The sequence below is a fragment of the Cygnus olor genome, chromosome 2 (genome assembly GCF_009769625.2).
Source record: "Cygnus olor isolate bCygOlo1 chromosome 2, bCygOlo1.pri.v2, whole genome shotgun sequence".
Lineage (NCBI taxonomy): Eukaryota > Metazoa > Chordata > Aves > Anseriformes > Anatidae > Cygnus > Cygnus olor.
Window position 1 is genome coordinate 72,231,432 of NC_049170.1, and position 18,227 is coordinate 72,249,658.

Below are 18,227 nucleotides of genomic sequence, written 5' to 3' on the forward strand. Positions count from 1 at the left end.
GCAGGAGGAACTTCAGAGAGAGATCAGGAGAAAAAAAATACCAGTGCCTTGCTCATAGATCTCACTATGGCAATTTGAGTAGGATGATATGTACAGAGATGGAAAAGATGAACAACAGATACAAGGATATGAAAAAGTAACTTTCTATTTTAAAAAACTAACTTTTCTCACTGTCATAGTTCTTTAAATCCATTCTCCTTCACTCCTAGAATGAAGTCTTGGCCATTTAACTCTGGAAAAAAAGCAGCATGAATTAAAAAGCATGAATTAAAAACCCTTGTAGCGGGTTTTTGCATCCCGAAGTGCATTGGTATCTTTTTTTCAGAAATAAAGTAACCCCTGCTTGCACAGGGGGACTTACTAAACCAGATCTTTCTGAAACAGTTCCCCACGGTCCACTGATCTCCACCAGCAACTCCTCGAGTCAAAACTAATGCCAGGCTTTTCTCCCAGATGGATTTGAAATGTGAATAAATTAACTTGTAATACATAATCTGGCTGAACTGATAGGAAAATTTCTGTATTCCCATTGTTTGTTTTTTTTAAACCACGTGACGCTTAGTGATTCTTATCCACACACACTACTTGGCAGCCTCTACTCATGCCAAGGATTCAATCCAACAACGTGAAAGAAATGAAAAGGAAATGGCTGCAGTCTCAATAGGAAAATACATTGCAAAGACAGGATATGGACAGGGTCTAGTGCACTCTCGCTGTCATTCAAGGGCCCTTGAATTCAAGGGCACTGCAGTGCCATCCATGTTGGTCACCGTCCTACCTTGAACAAACCATCTCACCTCTCTACCCCTGCTCCTCCAGCCACCCACTGTTCAGCTCCTTGCACCACCAACTTTGATGGTGTCTGCCTCTTCAACAGGGTTTCAACCCCAGAACTGCTACCCTTAGAAAAGAATGAGCAGGAAAACCTGCATATCCTCTCCAAGAAAGTGGAGCATCAATCCCACAGATCTAAGACCATTCACATTTCAGAGAAAGATTAAGAAAAGAAACCCTCTGTGGTCTTGTCAAACGTGCAACTAATTGTAACTGGAAGAGATTCAGGTAAAAAAAAAGTTTGACACTGGCTTTGTTTCTGAAGACGTTTCCTCATTATCCCAGAGTATGTGTGTCTACACAGACAAACACCATGAAAGTACAGGAAGATAAAAAAACAAAGAATATGTCAAAGCTAAAAAGTTTATTCCATATTTCCGCTTCATGGCAGCAGAAAGCCAAGCAATATTTGGATAAACATGAAATAACGGTAAGTATTTTGCATGTCCAAAATTCTCTCAGGTTTTCATTCACACGACCCCCCCAAAAAAAAACAAGAATCCTTTAAAAAATACTAACACTGCTGGTGGTAACTTGACAGAAAAAGAGCATACATATATTAAACCAACACTTATGCCTCAAAAAGTTCTCCTGCAAACTCCAGGTCAGATTTCACTGCTAACTCAATAACGATATGCTGCCTCATTTATATTATCTCTACAGGTCTGAACATGAAAGTACTACATTTACCAACAGCAAGCATTCACACGATTAGCTGATCTTCTCTGCAATTCCAAATACTGCATCTGACCTGCATGATTTTTCTCCCAACCGTGAACAACTCAGATAAGTGACAAACTGCAGAATTTAGTCGCTCTCATGCTGCAGGTTAGAGATGCCAGTGTTAAAAATAATACTGCATAGAAAGAACATGGTAATCTTAGAGTTCTTCCACTGTACCAAAACAGTCAAAGGAGGAGACTTAATAAATTAATGTAAAAATGGTTTTGTATTTATCCTCTGCCTGTCATTCAGCTTACTTAATAAGCAAAGACGCCTCAAGGTAATTTTAAAGAAAGCATCCATTTAAGAGCTATGCAGCAGTTGGTATTTCCACATTGACCCTTTGTACTAGAGTTTAACAATTTCAGCTGGGTCAGGAACACTACTAAGCTAGGCCCATTGACAAAGATGTCACATTTCAGGTCTTGCTTGTCTGTAGATAAGAATTGGAACTAGCTTCATAATTGGGGGAAGGATGTTCAAATGATTCTGACTGGCTTGCTGTGATTTTTTACTTTAATCAACAACAGTCAAACTCACAATCGTGGAGCTATTTAAATGAGTTTGCTAGTCGGTGTACCTGTAGTCTTGCATTTCAGAGAAATTTTCTTTTTGGGTGTTTCATATGAACTAAATGCTATCCTGAGTAAACAAACAACAGCCTCTTTGTGAACCTTCCTTTCTAAAGGTATGTGAAGACAGGATTTGTCTACTTCTCTCACTAGTGGTGATATAAAAACCTAGAGGAATGCAGCCTCCTCAGAATGACAGTGTATAATTTCTTACACACTAATTAAAACTTCATAGAACAGGAACAGATTGTTAAAGGCACAGAAATCTCCAGTATTTAAGCCTAAATTATCTGAGCATGTTTAGAGCCTTCTCTGCTCAGGCTGTTTTTTGCTGAAGTGAGCCTTTGTTACTTGAATACATTATTTAGAGAGTCCATTGAAATGCACAGCAGGTCTCACTGCCATTTGTACCCAAACAGTGACTGCAGGACCATCCATGTGAAACAGACGATTAAAGAGCATTTGGAAAAAGAGGGATTTCAGATTTGGAGCAGCTCTGGCAGAGTCCCAGGGCAGCACCAGAAGGTGCAACTCACAGCAGAGTCCCCAGCTGGAACTTTTCATGGACCCTCCTTCTCCACCTGTGAGTAATCCATTGCCATTTCATCTGAGGTCATCCTAATTAAAACCTCCAACCCGTGCAGACTAAACCCAAATCTGGCCTCATTCTTCCCACATTGTGATCGGTCAGCAGGCCTCTCCTGAAGAGAATCAATCAGGCTGCCTGATAGCTACAGACATACCATGAAGAAACACACTGTGAGGTACTAATTGCAAGGACAGCTGTCCTTCCTTATCAACTGCGTGTCAGGACAGCCAACACCAGTGTCACCATTGTTCATAACAATGGTCAAGAGAACAATGTCACATGCCTGTGCCATACTTACACTGCTCCATGTCTGCTAAGCCTGCATACAAACCAACTGCACATGGTGAAATCCTGACTGTCCAGGTCAGTGGTGACTCTAGATAACTTACACAGACAAGGATTCCACCCATGTTTTGTTTTCATTTTTTTCACCATACTTTTAGTCATTTACAGCAGACTTTTCGACTATGACTTTTTTTTTTTTTTTAAACTTGACAGCTTATTGGAAGGCTGGCCGTAAGTCCATTTCTGTATCTAAAAGCAGTAAATCCTATTTTAGGATCGTTACTATAATGGGATTTTTTCTTGCCTATGTGGCACAGATAATTTAGTATCATGCTTTTATTCTTGAAAGATCCAAAGGTTTATGAAGGGTAGAAAATTAGGACAAAAATACTTGAGAACCTGTTACTAAGATGAATTAATTTCATCTTACATGGCCAAAGTCTGACATAGGTGTAAAACCATTTCTTGTAACTATCCCTGTAAGAACCTAATCCTGTCTACTTTTTTATGTCTACTGTAGTGTTACTACAAGTAATCTCACACTTTAGTCTGTGAAACCCTCCAAGTAGCTAGTTCTCACTAAAATGCTAACACAGTATTACTTCAGCAGTAGTACTGTGTTAAGCATCCTGAAATAGTACTGCAGACGACTTTTGTCACCACTGTTGCAATTCTCCTTGCTTTCCCTGGGTGACACAAAACTAAGCAAGCCTTTTATACAGGCTGCAGCTCCATAGGAAGGGAGAAGATACAGGGATATTATCTCCTCTTCTCTATTGCAAGTAAGTAGAAAGAGGCAGAAATGGCTGGGAATAACTTCACTTCCAGCCACAAGAGCTTACTGGCTACATGTGGGTGGAAGGAGCTAACATTGCACTCACAGGAGGACAAAGATACCAGCTCATGAAGCACAAGGAGAGCAGCAGAGGAACTGTAAATCCAAATCATAATAATCTGAGTTTGAGTCCCAGGGCACCAACCTGCCACTTTCTCTTGATCTGGTCACACTCTCTTCCTTTAGGACTGCACACCTGAATGCCATTTAGGACTCGAGTCTTCTATTTTGGGGCATTGCTCTTAAGAGAATGATGAAAACTCTCTGGTATTTAAGAAGTCAGTTTAGTGATTTGTGGACTCAGCTGTGTGACTGCGACTGAAATATTGCATCCAAATCTGAAGTACAATAAAGGAAGATGCTAAACTGGAAAGCACTTAGAGAGGAGCCATGAGAATAAAGATCAGACTGAAAAAAAGCAGCAAGGGACTTCAATAAGAGCCTTGAGAAGCTCATCAGTGAGAAATCTGCAAGGCCTTGATGATAATCTGTAAGTAGCTAAACCTAGAGTTTACCTTCAACAACAGTTTCTAAAATGTAGCAGATAAAGACAAAGAGCATGAAAATCAACAGAAGACATATTTAAACTAAAAGGCATGACTTCCCCTCCCCCCCCCCCGACTGTGTTAACTGGAATAGCTTACTCCTGATGGTGGGACCCTCTAAGACCACTAGAACTAGACCCTTCAAGAAAATGCCGGACTTCCTTCTTCCAGCAGGTGCTATTTTCCCTACAGTTTGCCATGCAGCTGGTTCAACTAAATGATCTCAGTGGTCCCCTTTCAGCACTCTATTTGTGGAAAAAATGCTAATTTATTTATTTAAAAAGCTCAGTGCTGGCTTCTATAACCTTTGGTATGGGAATTCCCAAACACGGACTTTGCATCGAGGATAGGAAGGAGACACCCAGCTCCTGACCCACAGTGCTCATTGTAATCCAGAACTGCGCTTCCCAGACACAAGCTTCATCTTGGCAGGGAGCAGGTTCATTTCTTATGCAAGTATTTGACAATCCAACAAGGGAAGTTTGGCTGACTGTCTAAGACACAGGCTGCAGCACTGTGGACTAGCTTAGATTAAGTCATTACAAACCCTTCACGCATTTGGCAGCAAATAACAAAAAAATCCTTCACATCATCAACTCCAACCTTTAAAAAAAGGAAAAAAATCTTACAACAATCAGGAATCACACCTCTGAAAACTGTAAAAAGTTTAAAAAGTTTAAAAGTAATAAAAAACTTTGAGTTATTTTTAATTAAATGTGGAGCGTATGTGCTTGTTGCATGTCCATGAAGGCCAGCAACTTCCTAGTTGAAAATCAAAAAACGGACTCAAGCAATGTTAGGAAGTCAGCATTTGATCACACCCCTTTTTCAATACTGCAGCCACAAGCGGTTTCTTTTTCTCTGATGCATTTCGCTCCTACACACAGTTTGTTCTCTCACCAGACCACAGAGAAGCCTACAGAGCACGCAGATGATGTAACGCGCAGATGTGCTGCTTTCTCATGAAAGTCAACTTTCCAGTGCAATTCCTGTATCGAGGAAAAGATCTGAATTAAAAGAGTTATCTCCTAAGGAGTCCTCTCTCTTCTTCTTCATGTATCAAGCCTTTTGCTGGAAAGTCGTAATGGGAAATTAGCCAGGCTTCAATCCCGGCCAATATCTGATATGTGTAAATTAGGAACGCTGCAGAATATTCTGCCGCGCAGCTTCGAGTTGCTGGGAAACCAGAGGTCGGGCAGCACTGAAAGGGCAGATTATTCCCATCCCGGCAAAGGCACAGGGCTCCATTCACCGCATGGCCCCGGCTCTCGCTGCTGGCTGCAGCAGTGCCATGACCCAGTGCTCCCGAGGCACAAGCACTCCTCAGCCCCCTGGGACTCCCGTGCTCAGCCCACAGCAGCTGCAGGCTTGCACAGCTCTCCATGCCGAAGTTACCCCTTCCACCACCACATAAAACTTGCTATTTCACATCACTACCAAGGACTTCGTTCAGTCTGGGGACATCCAGGGGCTGCTTTACGTTCTAAAACCTGTAAGAGTGCATTTCAGATCCTTCAGATACTTACATTCAGATACGGTGTTAGCGTGCAGAAGGACAATCAAGCTTACAGAAGAAAGTCATGAGGATCCCCATGATCAGCACAGACATCTATCTGGCTGACAAGAGTTGCGTGATGGCCTGGATAAATGACCCAGCTTAGTCCCGTATAATCAGTATGCTAATTACTCCTGCTTCTTTTATCTCAGCACATCTCAGATAGCATCAGTCTAACTTTGGCATTTTTCTTAGGATTTGGTCCTTCATTCTTGCTGCTCTTCTATCTCTACACATTCTTACATTATGCATTCAGGGCTTGCTCTGCAAATCTACAACCAGCTAGAACACCAGATACCAAGGCCAACTGAAATGCGCACACATCTGTGCGCGTTTGCAGGGGAAGAGCAGAAAATGAAGGCAGTTGTTTGTTCTTCTGTATGTGCATATCACAGAAAAAGGCAATGCATTTGTTCTCCTTGGACTCCTTTGTTGAAATGCAACAGATCCCCCCCTCTTTAATTAAGAGTTGGAAAGTCTCCTACATGACTTCTTTGATGTTTGAGAGAACCACATCAAAATCAAATTAGTTTTTTTTCTGTTAGTTCTGAAATTTCCACCCTAAGCCAAACAAAAAGCCTCTTTACTGATTTCTTGATATACTATCTAAACAAAGGGTGGAGGACCTCTTTCCCTCCATATTCCCCCCATGCAGATCACAGCTAGCTGTGCTGCTGCAGTGTCCAGGCTGAAGGAACAGATGAGTCAACATCAGCGGCAGAAGCTTGGCTAGAGCAGCAGCAGCTAGCTACCCACGCTTCCTACCAACACTGCTAATAATTTCACTTGGCAGACCAAAAACAAACAAAAAGAACACTGTGATTTCATTGCTAGAGATAATATACTGGCAAACGCTAACACTTGCAAACAAAGTGACCGTATATTTTTCTCTCACAAAAAAAGTTGCACCAACTTACTTGTTTGTTCCAGTTCCCGTGTAGCTTGTGAAATAAGAGCTAACTACAGAGTCAATTGACTTTGCAGTATTTGCATGATCCAGAGTTACCCAAAATAGATGGCAAGAATTCTCCCTTAACACCAATATGCCATTTAAAAAAACAATTAATACAGCTATTAAGTGATCTAACTGCATGTGTGTATCTATATAAATATGTATTTATATAGATATAGTATAAGTATCTGTATAAATAATTAGATACACATACACATAGAGAACGAATTATAACAGATGATAAAATGACATCAGTGCCTAATTAATTTAACCTTCAACCACCACCTCAGTGATTTAACTGGGATGCTACTGTTCATCTCCATGAAGCACGCAGAATTTACATTCAGGGACACTTATCAATGGCCCTTTGTTTCTCTAAGGCAAGTTCCACCTTTTCTTAGTTACATGAAGCACATGCTTAGTTGACTCCATCCTTTTTTTTTTTTTTTTTTTAAAAGAAGATCCTGTGGAAAAAAGCTCTGCCCTTATTTACGGTTTTACAATCTGCTGTGTCACATTTAAATAAGAACATGCCTCTTTCTGCCCCCCAGAAGTGTATTTTCCTCTATCCCTCTTCACCATGATCAGAAAATCTGGAAAACACAATCATGAGAAACCATGACTGGTAAGATGCATTTTCACTGCTGGCATACCCAACCTAGGTTTTCCTGGGACTGGAGAGCGTTGTGGACTGCACTTCACTTGAGCAACAGGTGTTGCTTCTTTGCACAGATGACTTGCAACTTCAGTCTGGGTACACTAATGTAAGAGAGCTGTACATATGCCTCACTTTTTTTTCAAAGCTCCAGGTACTCCATTATGTGCTGACCAGCACACCCAAAGCAGCATGAATAACTTAAGCAAAGCATTCAGACATGCTCACTGAAGCCAATGAGATGTATATGCCCTTTAAGAACTTGGCTGATCTTGAGATGCTCTAGGTTGAGCACGCCAGTGGTCACAGGGAAACAGCGATTTTGGATGGCTGAACAACAATTTCTTCTCTGAGAAATTTATACACTGGCACTAAGTATACAACAAAACAGAACCCTTACATGTTTGAGTCAGAAAGAGACACTGAAGATAGAATCAGCTTTCCTAAACAAGATTTTGTTTGCTCTGTGAATGATTTGATTACATTAACTACTTCTGTGATGCTAACTTAAGTGCTAGCCCACTTTCAGCAAACGTCATCATTTCTGCCTTTGAAAGACTACTTAGTTAATGATAGTGTAGTTCTGAGGCCGGACACCATCTCTTTTTGTCTAAATATGCACAAGTTGTGTGGCTGGCAAACTGTAGGTAGATATACTGGTCCTTTTCATGCTGAATCTGGGGCAGCCATTCATTTGAGAAAGCTGGTGTCACAAAAAGTTTGGCATTTATCTGGCTTTCTGAAAGTGGATATATTCTCTCAATTCATCTACTTTATCTTTGCTTGATTATAAAAAGTTTGAGACCAACCAAATCCCCTAGTTACTATGTACCTAATGTTTAAGATTTCCAGGTCCACAGAGAGTAAGTTTTGAAAATGCCATTATAGATCTCATCATGTCAGCTCTGAAAATATAGCACAGCACTTAAGTTCAGCAACAAATTTGCTTTTTCTACGCCAAACATTGTGTAATGCTCACAGGTGTGTGAGACAATCCAAGGTGGCAGCCAAAACTAGGAACTTCTCAGTGGCCTGAATGATTTACACGGTGCAAAGCGCTTCTTGGCTCATGTGCAGAAAACCAGGAACTCTGCAGACCGGATGCCTAAAGTGTACACTTACCCTGTGCTTGGGACCAAACAACAAACTTAATGCTGTCCACAGAACCTGCAGAGTTCTGCTTTCTACCACCTCCACAGCAAAGCTCCAGGGAGCTTTGAGTCCTGCCGTCCAGCTCCTTATTGCTGGAGCAGGGAGCATGCATAAGGAGCTTGGGGGAGACAGACCAACAACAGCAACCTCAAACTCTTCCTGTAGATTAGGCTAATTGCCATCACACAGGTAGGACTCAGCTGTTGTCCTGCAACATGGATTTTACAACTAAATTCTACTTCATACAACTAAAAAAGCAATCTCATTTCTCTAACATTGACATAACAACAGTGTTAGGAATGGACATGCCTTGCTTCTTACATGTATCAACTTCCTAAAAACACTAGAAAACAATTTGAGTGTTTTCAACAAAATTAAGATGCTTTGATGCCCTTTCAGCTAATGTTTCATGTTTGAAGTATGCTACAAGGTGACTGCAGATGTACTTCATGAATTTATCACAGTGAGTTTTTCTCCCATGAAGTCTTTGCTTGTTTTCAGTATACTCTGATTAAATTAACGAAAGCCACACATATATACACAGATACAGTTAAATATGAAAACAAAGTTTAAGAACTGACCCAAGTCTACTCTTCAACATTACCATCTGCTCTTAACATGACTTTTGTATTACGAGAGTGCCTCTGATAAAGATTTGTGAATACTACAACTTTCAGATAATTCCTATCAGCAATCTAGCTGTATTGAAAAAAACAATGTTGTTATGCTTCTATTTATGTTGCAAGGTACACAGGTTGTAACTACATTTTTTTTGAATAAGCAAATAACAAATGAGAAACAAAATGAATGCTCCCCTTTTTGAAGCTAAGCATTTTTAGCAAGAGAAATACCAAATACCTTTAATTCATGTTCCACACAACAAAAATACCACCTACTTTTTGACCTGCTGCCACTGTTACCACTTGGGGTTTAAAAAGACGTATCTTAACATCAGCATGAGAAGACCAGTCAGGAGTTATGAGAATCCCCTTTCCCAGTTCCATATGCACTTTATCAGATCATATCACCTCCATCTAGATTTGCAAGGCAAATCTAGGGTTGCTCGTCTTGAGACCAGAATAAAACTCCCATAGACTTCAATGACACAGGATCAGACCCATTCCCTTCACAACAGGTTCTCTCAAGCAATTTTAGCTTAATTTTCTACCCTGTGGCTGAATTCTAATGTTCACAGAGGCAAGCTCTTTAAGTGGGAAAACAAGAGCAAAATGGAGATCCCAGAACAGAGCTGTTTTACTTGCTGGGCTGTGGGGTTTGTTTCATGGGGGGCAGAAGGGGGCAAATGACACAGAGCAAAGACAAAATACAATGCTGTTATAATATCCTTTACGTTACTAATATATATACAGGCACATTCAGTTTCCTGTGTTTCTACAGTGAAAGAATTACTGTCTCAAATGCGTCCCATCAAGTTTCACCAGCAGAACTACAAGAGCAGTTTAAACCTCTGGGTGCTGCAGATATCTCACTGGACTCTCCCACTCCCGAATGCATTTGTCCCCACTGTCACTTTTTTATAATGTAATCAAAGCCAAACTACAGCCGCGCCTTATGCCTTAATAAAGTGCAGGGATACTACATTCCTAAACTTTACATAGCTGGTTCTCCTGAATCTATGCCATGAATTGCTAAACAACAGAAAAGATCTTTCTCCACAAAGCAGACCATTGCCACAGCTCAGATCTTCCCCCCTCTGCACACACAGCTCCAGCTCTGCTGACTTCTTTCCTGCTCTGCGAACAATCACTCCTTTAACTTTCAAACAGAGCATGATTTAGTAAAGCAGACCGCTTGGAAGGAAAGTTCTCCTGGTGTTCAAAAATATGACTAGACCCGTAATTTAGTCATTTGTTCATAAACCTGATTCTGCATGCATTTAGCCTCTTTAAAAGAAAATACAAGACCAGAAACATTTCCAATACAGCTTGCTCTGCCAAACTCCAGACACTTTCTTTTCTTTTTTCTACAAGTCCACTGCAGCTCCAAGCATGCAAGATTAAACTTATTAAAAACAAAAACAAAAAAACAACTCAATGAATTAGACCCTTACCTTTTAAGGCTTCTTCACCCTTCAGCGTTCACCCATTGTGAAAAACTGAATCTTTAGCAGTTGCAGCTATGCACACACACAGAGACCAGGGCTTTCTTCAGCTCACTGGTATTTCAAGTCTTTCATGTGATATCTTTGGCTGTACTTGCTTAATTCATTCCTGCTGCACTCAAAGGAAGTCAAGCCTAGCGAGGGCTGGCTCTACAGCAATCGCTGTAGATATTCCTGACTAACAGGACAGCAGGGCTAATCTCACTTTATAAGCATCAAGAATGTAAATATATTTCACAGCCAACAAATTCCTAAATCTTAAGAGATAAAACATACAAAATGCCCTAAGACACAGTTCAGCAAGGGAGTTACAAATGCTAAAGTTTTTGCTAGGGAACAATACTCTCTGCCCCAGCTACGCTTTTGGAGTTTTAACGATGGCTATTTATCATGGACTCTGCATATTCCCTTGTAGTAGTTACCATGAGAACACAGCAAACAGGATTTGAATTTAAATTGCCACCTAGAGATGCGGGAGAACTTTTTTGTTGTTGTTGCAGTTAAGAAAGGAAAACTCTGAAAGCTTGATGAAGTACACACTTTTTCCACGCACACATTTGCATGACAATGCTTGCAGTTCAAATACGTGGTGCCAATGCACCAGAAGGAAGAAAAGCCAAGTTCTTTGCTTGGTATATATAAAAAGAAACTACTTCAGATTTGCGATCAGCAGTTGCAATTCTGCAAATGCCTGTCCATGTCACCTAACCACATACAAAGGAATTCAGAAAACACACAAAGAAGCCAGCAGGTAGTGCAAAATGCAGAGTAAGACCGGTAAGACCCTATGCTGCTGGCAGAGGAACTACTGCGGCAGTCCAAGTTCTTCTCACTTTTAAATATCACAAGGATCAGCTCAGAAAGAATAACTACACAGCAAGTGTTGCACTCGAAAAATACTCCAACCCTAGGCTTTCTCCCCCCCCTCCCCCACAGAACTGGTCTGGAGCTCGCTGCTTGGGCCACCTCCTCCCAAAGCAGCATCTGCTCTCCACACAGCCTCCCACCCTGTTCCTGCGAGGACACCACCACATTTACCATCAGAGATCTGAAAATGACCTGTGGACAGACTCCTACCAAATAGTCTTTCTGGAGAACCTGGCAACTGGGCACTTTCACAAAACACTCAAAAAAGTCTGTTTGCCTGTACTGCCTGGGATTCAATGCCATCTTTGCAACACAGCGCCTGCTCCCTCCTCGGTAGCACCCATCCCAGCTCTTGAGCTTTAAACACCTCACTTTTTACAGTCCTTACACGTGGTCACTGAAAGAAACTCTAATACACTTAGCAAAGGGATGCCTTGTCAGCCCTGCTTAGTTAGCAACAAACCTTGATGAAGAAGAAGGACATGCCTGTCTGGGCAACTGCCTGGAGAGAGGAATGACCTGCTTCAGCCCAGCAAGCAGCTGTGCTCTGAGACAGGGACAAAGGGGCACCCCGGGCAGCATTACTGGCACGCTGTGTGAAGACATCAGAGAAGCTGCGCAGTGCCTGTGCAGCACAAGACTCGCTGCAGGAACCATCTTGTTCCATGGGTTCAGATCCACATGTAACGTTACTGCTGGCACTTCACAAGCAAGGATTGCTTTCCTTACACCCACTCCCTTTATCACTTTTACCTGAGGAGTCTTCTAGCGCCTGACCTAATTACTCAAGTGATGTGCCAGAAAATGATGCAGCTGGGACATACTCCACAAGTCTTGATTTGAAGCTATGTAATTCTGCAAAACCCAAGGCGACAAGATCCAGGTAGCTGAATTAAGCAGCATCAGCTGGGCACGGTGCCATACCTTATGACTGTGCCTTCCTGATGAAGAATAAAGCCTTATGAGAGCTAGTTAAAGCAGTAAGGACAAATAGTTCATACTTGGCCCTGCGTACTTGTGGCAAGAGATGCGAGAGCGGGGCAACATGCTCTGCTTTGGGGAAATGGCTGGTCTCTCCAGGAGCATGAGCCCGAACAGCAGCGCTCTGAGCCATACCCGGACTGCCTCGGCAAGTCTGATCCGTGCTCAGAGCCTGCGGCTCTGCTTCCTCCAGCAGCAATGACAGCAGTAATTGGCAGCCAGAGAGCCTTCTTAAGACAAATATTTATTGAGAACAACTGAGATTAAAGACAATTTTTTAAAATAGGCAGGAAGGATCTCTAATACATGAGCAATTACACACCTCTATATGAATACTACCAGACCATAACTTTCTACAGACAGTACCACACACCCCCTGCAGTTGTAGCTGTGCCACATCATATATTACCTTTACTTTCAAAGTATTACAGGGAAGTTGTACGGGCAATGATCAGGCTTTCTGTTCTCTTCTTCTTATGGACAGCCAAATTTACCTCATAATGTGCCAGCTCCCAGCACCAGCAAACATTGCAGCTTCACTGCAGAAGGGCTACCCCAAAGCTCTATAACTGAGTCAGTAACCATAAAGATGCCTCCATTTAGAGCCTAATGCTTTTTAGATTTTAACTGCTGGGCTCAGCCTCTTAAAACAAACAAACAAACAAACAAAAAAAAAACAACAAAAACCACACAGACATCTACATGCCAGTCTGCTGACGGACTGAGGCTGGTGTATAAAGTACACGCTCGAGATACAACTGCAGTAGGATGTGCATAAAAATTTGAAGCTGGACCACTGTATTAAGGATTTTTTAAAATAAAGACTTTTAAAAATAAATATTTTATCCAGATGGTTAACAATCCTGTGCTGAAGGTTTAGTAGAATAGCCTTGAAGTTCAGAGCCTCCCTTCCTGCATCATTCAGGTTTTATGGCAGGGCTGTTCTCGCTGCATTGGCATTACAGTTGCTCTGTCCTCATGCATATTTCTGCAAAAAACCTCTCTACAAGGTAAACTCAGTAATTCATAGAGTCAAGGTTCAATACGACAATACTGTAATTCCAGCTTGACAACCAGTTCACATACTGCCTTCGCTGAACTTATGCCTGCTCCACACCCTGTGTACAATCATCGTTGCAGATGGGACCAAGATGTTCTTCCATTGTTCCTTTGTACCACGCTCCTGAGCTGTATTTCTAATTGGTGTTTAGGTCGTTATCATGCTATACGTATGTCTGTAATGATTCAGAGCTATTTTAAGAGTACAATTTTCATTCAGACGCCAAGTGAAATAGGTTTGCATCTTATTTCGTATTAGGGGACATGCTGCTTGCTATTCCAGTGTCTCATGGCTATTAATGACCTATGCCTCAAAGAACACTGCAGGTGCCAATAGCCTTTTACCTTGATCCCTTTAAGTGGCTCTGTCCCCAGAAGCGCTGTCAGCAATCTTACTGCCTTGATAGTAATTTTCCCAGAATGAATACACACATGATGACAGGACTCCTAAGTAGCAGTAACTCTCACAGAATCTATTACAGACCTTTTAGTACCAGCCTTTCTTTGAATTGCAAAGCTATTAATAGTTTTCCTGTTTCTCCCTGTAACCCCTAGCTTTGCAGTAGGTTTACAATACAGGTTTAATTTTGTCTTATTTCTTTACCTCATCTAGTTAAACTTTAAGATTAAATATATATAAAATAACTGCAGAGAAAAAACTGCCCTTTCAGAGATCAAACACTTCAGAGAAGAAGGCTTTCATCTTGCCAGTAGCTAGACTATCACTGCAACAGAGGAATAAGACCAACAATAAATGAACAGAAAGCAAAGTCAGTAGAGGCTCAGCAATTCTGTTCAGGTGACACACTCACAACACACATTTCCTAAAAAAAAAAAAAAAAAACACATCTACATCACGAATTTCATGCCAACTCTAGTGAAACCAGGATTTTGCCCATCAGGATCAAACTGGATTAAGACCTGAGCCTGTTTACCTATGTGCATGAGAAAACAGCAGTGGCTGAACCTGTCTCAAGAGCAGGGAATTACAGAAGCAAGCTGTACTAACGAAAGTTTTAAAATAGATCAGCACAGATGAGGCCGTCCCAGAGAAAAACACCAACACTAGAGGTAGGGGCCACCCACAGGGATTATACCAACATTAAGACTCTGAAGAAAAATTCTGAACGGAGAAGGGAACTCGAGAAGTCACTTGAGCCAACTGTCTGAGGCTGGCCCCTTCTGGCCAATGGGAGAATTTTTGCCCCTGGAAGAGATCGCACAGAAAGTTCAGATCTTAGATTTACCCTGAACTGTCTCCTGAGCAGCACAAAGGCTTAACAACTTTTTATTAATAAGAGCAAACCTTGAAGAAACATGCAGCTGAAGAAGTGGATGTTGCTGTACATGTTGCTGTAGAAGTGGATGCAGCTTGTTTTAAAAAGACTTAAAAAAACAAACAAATAATATGCACAGAAAGAATAGATGAAGAACAGAAAAGGCAAGGTTGACGGGATGAATCATTATCAGATAGAAAAGGAGGCAGGAAAAGAGACACGAGAAAAAAAACAGGGAAACTTCTGTGAAATTTTAGAAGGATGAAATGATATGTAGCTCTGAATGCTGCATTGAAGTTGAAGGGAATGAAGGAGAAAGACCCTTCATCAGCAGAAAATACTCATTAAGCATTCCAAATGGAAAAGCTTCCACGTTATGACCAGTTCAGAAGAGACTGGAAACTGTGAAGACACATAGACTGATTGTTTAGGGGTCTCCCAAAGATTAATGGGTCCTCTGTTCTTCTGTCTGAGGCCTGCTTGCTGAAATGCCTTGTGACAAAAGGTCATGTACTCTATGTGCTCCCTTTAGGAAATTGCTCTGATGAGTGTAGATCCTGCTTTGATATGTAAATGTTTAGTAGTTTATTGCATGTGCTGAATTGTTTTTGCTTGCCATTGTAACATATTTGAAAATTAAACTTTTGATCAATTAAAAATCAAATAATTACTGTAAATTATCATCTCTCTTATGAATAAACTTTAATGACTAGAAGAGCAGAGGAAGTCCTGTCTGCTGCATGTTCTGCTTTACAAAGCTTTGAATGTCTTCCATCTGCTCAACCTCATTCACCTACAGAATTCAAACACGCTTCTACAGTAAAATAGCTCTCAGGCACCACCTCTTCCTCTCCAGAATTTCAGAGGATGCTTGCTGACAGATGTATTACCTATTCGTACCCAGTCACAAGAGTAACGAGTAGTTTGAGAGGTTTGCTCTTGACAACACAACTTCTGCTCTCTCTTTTCAGAGCCCTTCTGGTCCAGCTCTCCTTTAATGCTGCATATTTCAAAAAAAGCAATTAAAATGGCCCTTTCTTTCACATCATTTGTTAATTCTCAAGCACCATTTAAATTAAATACCTTTTGAAGGGTAGCATTTTAGCATTCCATGTCACTGCCACCACAGAATAAAACCTACAGACAGAAAACATATTGAAAAGCACCCTAATTTCTCCATTTCAGCATCTCATCTGAATGTTTCCGGCAGTTCTGTTTCTATCCAGCCCTGCACAGTGAGGCACATATGTGGTAATCCCTGGTAGTTCATGTGTTGCTAACATCCCTCTGAGCTGTGCCAGTTCACAGCTATGCAAACCAACCCACCTTGTTTTCCTTTGTCTTGCTGAAAAAAAGCAACATGTCATATGACAGGACGAACTATGAAAGACAACTCTAACATGATGTGCATCCACAGAATCCAGCCAAGCTACTGAAGAGCCAGATGTCACCCATAGACCTGCCCTGGCAGAGGTGTTGCAGCAGGAGCAATACCAAAAACTACACAAGACTGGCACTAAACTCCTTGTCTGTGAGATGGAGAGAACAGATAGCAGTGCCCAGCAGACAGAACTTAAAACAATGAATCCCTGAAATGCATTCTGAGAATACCTTCCTGAGTGAAAAATGCCATTCACGAGTGTTATGTATGGTTTTCCTTCTCATTTCCCATCAGGTCTTCTACTGTGCCAGCTCCTACAAGTAAAATGCATGACCCTTTCCCTACTACAACATCAATCTAGTTCTTCAAATAGGATTTCTTTAATTTGATTCAACAGCTTCACCAGGTAACTTGCAATCAAATTAAAGCAAATGGAAAACACGGACAAACACTTTTCTGTAACTTTTCATTGATATTTTTGTGCACACTTTGAAAGGGACTGTCTACAGGAATTTCCAAATCTTTTTTTCTGCACAGAAACCTACAATTAGACATGGTTTCCTGAGACTGAAGCTGTCTCAAGATTCTTTAAAACTTCTGCTTTCACAGCTGCTAATTCTGTGAGAACTTTGTTTTAATGCTAATAAAATGTATGTACAGATATAGTAGCATATGCCAAATTCATCAGGGATGAAGCATTCCAGTGGGAAAAGAGTGTGAGAATGACAAGGAATATGGGAGTGGGAACTCAGTGCTTTTCTTGCTATGGAAATGCAACAAGCACCCAGGTCCTTGCATCAACCATTGCAAATCCTTGTGACTTCGGCACTAAGGAGATGAGCTTGACTTGGATGCAAATGGACAAACAAGAAAAAAAAATGCGAGTTACAGAAATTCTTCTTATACTCCAGTGGCAGCAGTTGAGCTTTATAAGGGTTGTGGGGCTTCCAGAAAAGAAATGGGAGCAGAAAAAAAAGAGGCTTTTCAAAACTGCACTCCCTCAGTGATCAAGAATGTTGCTACACACACATGCTCATCGAACCCAGCTGCCAGCAAAGGCTCTGTCACCCATGGGGTTTTGGCTGCCTTGTGGCTGCAAAGCAAAGTGTACTCAGAGCATCAAAGACTTCAGAATACAGAAAACAGGTCCCATTTGCTTACTGGCTAGTTCCTCTCGCTAAGGTGCCCGCAATCTGCATGTTATTTCACATACTACAAGCAACAGTGCAAAAGCGTAGTTAAAAACAGCAGCTGAAAGCATGTACAGTCAGGGATGTACTGTACAGACTATCCAAAAAAGCTGGAATTAAATCTGCCTGGTTTGATGCTTTACTGTCCTAACTACATAACCAATAGTAATGTAGTATATAAAACCAGATTTATAGAAAAGTCAGCTATTTGCATTGTGAAAACCATAAACCATTTTTGTTAGTACCGCCACTTGTTGCATTTTTACATATGCAGACCATACCGAACAATGGTCTATAAAGCCAGAAAATGACACACAAAATCCCAGAATATCAGGACCAGCTAACAATATTAACATCAGCAATTGCTATACTGTTACCTCCATCTCCTACAGAGCCCTCAAACATATCTAAGTAAGTCTTGGTATCTTCTTTCATTATCTGCAACTCAAAGACAAATTGATACAGTAAGCCTGAGTTTCCAAGTCTGTTTTAAAAACATATTTTGTAACAGAACTTAACAGCCAGCATGATTACGCCTTGAACTGTACATAAATTGAAAGAAAAGTTTGATTCATTATATGCAACACCATTCACTTCCTCTACTGATTTAAAACTAGCATTGTAGTTTTGACATCTTTTCCTAAAAAGGCTCT

The 18,227-nt window shown here is 41.1% G+C and overlaps 1 protein-coding gene and 1 long non-coding RNA gene across 5 annotated transcripts in view; one reads left to right on the forward strand and one right to left on the reverse strand.

Moving 5' to 3' along the window:
• Nucleotides 1-7,810, forward strand: part of LOC121066589 — a 37,526-nt gene extending 29,716 nt beyond the window's left edge. For 2 of the 4 annotated variants that reach the window (XR_005817851.1, XR_005817852.1), the window contains one exon: nt 2,549-7,309. This is a non-coding gene — a long non-coding RNA (uncharacterized LOC121066589). Of the gene's footprint in view, nt 1-209; nt 1,156-2,548; nt 7,310-7,441 lie in introns of those variants that run through there. The other 2 variants (XR_005817853.1, XR_005817854.1) reach the window with 2 other exon arrangements.
• Nucleotides 1-18,227, reverse strand: part of MYO10 (myosin X) — a 96,815-nt gene that overhangs the window by 39,060 nt on the left and 39,528 nt on the right.